Genomic DNA, 6,832 nt, shown 5'->3' on the forward strand with positions numbered 1-6,832 from the left:
CAAAGGGCCAAGTTTGTTTAAATGGACAAAGTGTAGAACAGTCAGCTTACCCTCAACAAGCAAAGTCCAAACCAAAGTGCTTGAGCCTGCAGATCCATTATGCTGATTTCCCTTAACTCGTAATTTGAGCATTAGCCTATCACTTGGCGTTAGTGTTATAGCTGACATTAATGTTACACCCCTTTAACACTCACCGAAACCTTGTACCGCCGGTCCCGCATAATTGCTCTTACGAAACCGACTAAGTCTCCTTTTGCATAGCTACAGCTCTCAACATGACCCGACTTGTAGTGATTTTCACCCCCTTTTAATACTTTTTTCCTTGTTCTAGAAGAACGAGATGAAACGCGCTAAGGTGACAGCCATGTTGGTGACGTACATAGTGTGAGACGAGAGATGTAGTTCATTGAGCGATTTTCACATAAAACTAAATGTTACTCTTCTGTTTTATGACAAACTGAGACTTTCTTGACTTTCATAATTATCTTTTAAATTGACAAACATAATATGTGTAATTCAGGGCACAGTTCAGACAGTATAAAAAGATAAGTTGTCTCTCGCCATTGACTACCATACATATTTTTTCCGAAATAAGGTTCCATAAGCCGGAAGCGGAGGGGAGGGACTTAGGCTCTCTATCTAGGCCTACTGTTTACATTTACATTTATTCATTTAGCAGACACTTTTATCCAAAGTCACTTACAACAAGAGAATATGAATATATATCTGATATGAATCTGTCAATAATAATAATATTAATAATAATAATAATAAAATAAAATCATATTATTAATGTTGACCTGGTTTAAAGGAGACATATCATGCTTTTAAATCGTTCCTTTTAACATATAAATCATACATTTGTAGTCTATATAAAGCAGAACTGCAATGCTTGGGTCTGAATTCCTCATTATTATAGCTCCACAGGCCCCCTTTTTACCCCTTTTCTGGTGTGCGTCTGACATCAACTCGTTTTGGTGCGGTCTCTTTAAATACAATTGAGACACATCATACCCCGCCCCCTCTCCAGTTTGTAGAGGTTCAACTCCACCCCGTTCGGCCATTTTTGTAGTTTAATAGCAGAGATACGATTATAGCGGCACAGAAACTTTTTATTCACACGTTATTAACAAAATGTCAACAACGGAAGACTTGTCCAGCCAGCCTTACATGTTCGAGCCAGAGTCCGGAGACGGAGCGAGATGAAAATGAAGACGACGAACCTGCAGAAGAACGTCTTCATATGGATGTATCGCAATGGTGTGTTACTTACTGTATTTACACATGAAACTTTGGTCTTCCGACCTTTTACCACCGTGTCGATTTATTTTGATTAATATGTGCGAGGGAGAGAGAGCAAGACAGCGTCTAGTATGGAGAAGGTTTACACTTTCGCCAGGGTCTGAAGAGAGAGAGTGAACGCGCGCGCGACCGGGTCTCTCTCTCTCTGCTCGTTCTTTCAGTTAAACATGCGCACTGTCATAAGCGCGGCAGTTCATCTACATTAGACGGTGTAATGAAGCGTATGGGTTACTACATCCAACAACCGAACATTTTAACTTACCCTCTCGTAACTTCTGCATCTTTTAGCTTGGACTACAAAATTGCAGCGAGAAATAATAATGGCGGATCGCTCGAAGTGTTGGGCTGGAAGTCAATGTCCTTATTTGGCAGTTCCGCTGCAAATACTGTGACGTGATTGTTCACAAAACGTCATAGATAACAGAAAAATCTGAACAGGTTGAAAAATATGACCAAAACAGAATATAAAGATATCAACGAAGCACCTGAAGAGAATAATTTCAACTTTTCTGTACTTCTAAACACTCCAAATATACAACAAAATGCATTTAAGGGCTAAAAAAGTGGATTTAGCATGATATGTCCCCTTTAACTAACTTTTATGTGATAGCCCTATAGTCTAATAACTATCTTTGGGTTCCTGGCTTAGAAAAAGATCTGCACTAAAACAGATTGTGTGTAGTATAGCTTAATTTTGCGCCGATTTGTCAATTGTTTATGTTGCTCCCTCAAACATGACATCCTGGTAACCCCTCTACTTGTACGTCTATGCACTTTTGTGATTTTACACAGCAGCATGTGAATGGGACTTTTGTTTTAGACTGGCGCTATGACGTCAGCAGGTGCACCTAAAAGTTTTAAGCCAGCCGCCATGTCCCCTGTTCTTTCTGTAATAGTCATTCTGAAGACACTGACCATATCTTCTTGTATGCAATTTTTCCAAAGTCTTCTGGATATCAGTTCAGGACTGGTTGATAGAAAAGGAGGTGGTTGTTGATGGTTTTGCTTTTACTTTACAACATATTTTATTTGGAATTTCCAAAGACTGCTGTGTTCATTTTTATTTGATTAATAACATTGTAATAATGGCAAAATATTTAATTCACAAATGTAGATTTTTTAAATCCCTCCCACTACTTGTTGTGTTCAAAAATGATTTAAAGTGTTTTTCTAGAGCCCTTGAAGGAATAAGAGGTGGGACCGCAATGAAGCTGCTTGATCTTTTGATTTCATATGATTTGGTGTGATATTGCCCCTTAACTTAATTTATTGTTATTTATTTTATTTTATTATTTATTTAAAAAAAAAATTACATGTAAGATATGATTTCAAATATGTATTTATTTATTTATTTTTTCCCTCTTAAGTAATTTTTTGGTTAAACTGTGTTGAGCCTTTCATTCGATTTTTTTTGTAGAAAAAAAAAAAGTAGAATGAATACATTTGCCTTGGTTGTATAATTTTGTATTCAATAAAAAAACATAAAAAATTAAAGCTGCAAGCAGCATTTATCGGGGTTCAATCAGTTAAGGCCTTTAAGGCATTTAAGCACAAAAGCATCAAAAGTTATTAAGATTTATTTAGCAAGCATGTAACCACTGACATAATAGATGGAAAAGACCATTTACAGCCAATACAGGCAATTTGCCATGGGATATATATGGTTTTAAAGCTTTTTAACAGTTATAGCGCCACCTATGGTCCGATCTCCATAAAATTGTTTACTGTGACCTCAAATTGAACCCATACACATGTGTACTGAGTTTGGTGAAGATATCTCATTTACTTCTTGAGTTATAGCCATTTGAGTAAAATAGGCTCCTCCCACAACGATTTGCCACATTCTAGAATTATTTAATATGATTCTAGCATGATTTACTATCATATACCATGTTCCAGAATGATTTATTAGGATTCTAGCATGATTTACCTTGATACACCTCATTTCAGTATTATTTACTATGATTTACAATGTTTCTAGCATGATTAACCACATTACTAGCAATTATGTGAAGTGTCAGTGCAAATGAGGTGATGAACACTGACAAAATATTATTGTGTTATAATAGTTAGTTATATACGTGATTTTTAGTGTGTGTCCAAGTATGAATGCAAAAGCACATGTAAAAGCTCCAAAACTCTGGAATAGCCTTCCTGATACTGTTCGTTGCTCAGACTCGCTCTCCCAGTTTAAAACTAGATTAAAGTCGCATCTCTTCAGCCAGGCATTCATATAATATTTTTAATCTTACAGTTCAAATTACAATCCGGCCTCTAGTTAATAAACGCCAGAGGAGAACTGGCCCCCGACTGAGCCTGGGTTCTCCCAAGGTTTTTTTTTTCTCCATTGGGTCACCTGATGGAGTTTTAGGACACTATTAGGTCACTTGATGGAGTTTTTCGGTTCCTTGCCACTGTTGCCTTTGGCTTGCTCAGTTGGGGATATTCTGGGGATATCTAATTTGATTTTATCAATAAATTCCACTAGAAACAAACCTTGTTGTATTATTTTAATTTAATACTGTGAAGCTGCTTTGATACAATCTGTATTGTGAAAAGCGCTATACAAATATACTTGACTTGACTTGACTTGACTTAAAATATTTCATTATTGAGTAGAATGGCCAGCAGAGGGCACTAGAAGACCACTTATTGGCTCACTTTCACTTTAAACCAGTTTTCTGCACTAAAGCAAACCAGTTTTTCCATGTTAACTCAATGCATGCTTACACACACACACACACACACACACACACACACACACACACACACACACACACACACACATACACACACAGTTTAGTTAACCATGATTTACCATGATATACCACGTTCTAGTATTATTTACCAGGAGATAAACGACAATCTAGTATTATTTACTTTGATTTACCATGTTTCTAGCCTGATTTATCACATTACTAGCAATTATTTGAAGTGTCAGTGCAAATAAAGTGATTAACACTGACAAAATATGATTGTGTTATAAAAGTTATTGCTATATAAGTGATTTTTTTAGTGTGTATTCAAGTATGAATGCAAGCACATGTTGAAATATTTCATTAATAAGTAGAATGGCCAGCAGAGGGCAGTAGAAGACCACTTATTGGCTCACTTTCACTTTAAACCAGTTTTCTGCACTAAAGCAAACCAGTTTATCTATGTTAACTCAATGCATGCTTACACACACACACACACACACACACACACACACACACACACACACACACACACACACACACACACACACAGACACACACACACACACAGCATAGTTAACCATGATTTACCATGATTTACCACATTACTAGCAATTATTTGAAGTGTCAGTGCAAATAAAGTGATTAACACTGACAAAATATGATTGTGTTATAATAGTTATTGCTATATAAGTGATTTTTAGTGTGTATTCAAGTATAAATGCAAGCACATGTGGAAAAATTTAATTAATAAGTAGAATGGCCAGCAGAGGGCAGTAGAAGACCACTTATTGGCTCACTTTCACTTTAAACCTCATGATTTTGACCAGTTTTCTGCACTAAAGCAAACCAGTGTTTCCATGTTAACTCAATAATGCATACTTGCTACATATGCTACACACAATAATGCTACACACACACACACACACACACACACACACACACACACACACACACAAATGTTTTAGTGATATTGGTGTCACATTCACCTTCATCACATTCACCTTCTGTCTTCATCACATTCACTATCTGTCGTCATCACCTGCACCTGCTCCTCATCACCCTCCTCATCATCACCTGCTCCTCATCATCATAACCGTCACCTGTTGTCCTTGTCTTGATCTGTGTATTTAAGTTCCCCTCTCATCCATTATCATTGTCGGTTATTGTTTGTGCACTAGCACTCTGTTATGTTTGTTTTCATGTTGGAAAATAAAACCTTTGTTATATTTGTACCACACACACACACACACACACACACACACACACACACACACACACACACACACACCATCATTTATCATGATTTACCATGGCTGATACCAATACCAATATGAGAAAATTACTATTTTAAACAGCGGGGGGCAGTAAAATACCACTTATTGGCTTAACATGCCATTAATTCATATCATTTTCACCTTTTTAACTGTTATAGAGGCAAATTTTGTCCGATCTGTCTGAAAATTTTCATGCTTGTTCAGGGTGATATTTCACACGTTCTGACTTGTTTTTAAGAAGGTCTGAGCATTGATTAAAGAGATATAGGCTTTCGGGGACACTTGGTAAAGGCCAGATTTTGAAGTGAACCTATTATAGCTATCCAAATGAAGTAGTTCAACTTTTTCTGACAATTATTGATCTAGTGAGTCCAGAGAATTGTATTGCACTAGTTTTGAACATTATGATATGAAAATTATATGATCAGAGATGGAAAAGACCATTTACAGCCAATACAGGCAGTTTACCATAGGAAATATATGATTTTAAAGCTTTTTAACAGTTATAGCGCCACCTATCGTACGATCTCCATAGAATTTTTCATGCTTGTTAATGATGTTATGTCACATATGCTGACCACTTTTTGTGAAGTTCTGAGTTTTTATTTAGGATTTATAGGCTTTTTAATGTATTTTGACACGCCCATTTTATAAATGACCCTATTAGAGCCATCCAAATGCAAAAGTTCAACTTTTTTTTGATAGTTTTTGATCTAGAGAGTCCAGAGAATTGTCCTAGACTGGTCTGGTTCCGATCGGGCGAAAAACCTAGGACTAGTTCGCAAAAGTAGGTTTTTAACATGTTTGCGAATATTTAATGAACGGTTTGATTGACAGCAATGGTTCTTGAGGCAAAGTTGTTCAGGATGAGGAGATCTATCAAATGATATGCATATTGTGTGGATATTTGTAACACCATGTGATTACAGAGCCATAAAACTCGTTAGCGCCAACTAGTGGCCGATTTCTTTCAAAATTCTTACAGACCTCTAGGGCCTTGAGTCGAACATGCCCATCGAGTTTCGTTCCGATCGGCCTCCGTTAACCTTGTCTAATAGGTGCTCAAATTTCATTGGCCGATGGCGGCCATGTTTTTTGAGATACGCCAATGTCCTCATACACATACATGGCACCTTGGACCAAGACACTGCAAACCAATTTTCAAGTCAATCGGACTAACGGTCAGGTGGTTATAGCCTGTTTTATGTTTTTTTCATGTTATAGCGCCACCATGTGGCCAATCGCCGCGGTTTTTTTACTGTGACCTCAGATTGACCTCTTACACATGTGTACCAAGTTTGGTGAAGATACCTCATTTACTTCTGGAGTTATAGCCATTTTAGTAAAATAGGCCCTGCCCACGACGTACGTTTTGGCGCCCCTTAGCGTCCGTGAATCGAAATTTCAACTTTTTTTCGATAGTTTTTGATATTCAGACTCAAGAGAACATTTCTGCACTGGATTGGTTCCGATCGGGCGAAAAACCTAGGACTAGTTCGCAAAAGTAGGTTTTTGACAAAATTCAAAATGGCGGAAAATCTATCATGGCGGAAATGA

This window comes from Scardinius erythrophthalmus (assembly GCF_964197995.2).
Source record: "Scardinius erythrophthalmus genome assembly, chromosome: 4".
In the NCBI taxonomy this organism is placed as follows: domain Eukaryota; kingdom Metazoa; phylum Chordata; class Actinopteri; order Cypriniformes; family Leuciscidae; genus Scardinius; species Scardinius erythrophthalmus.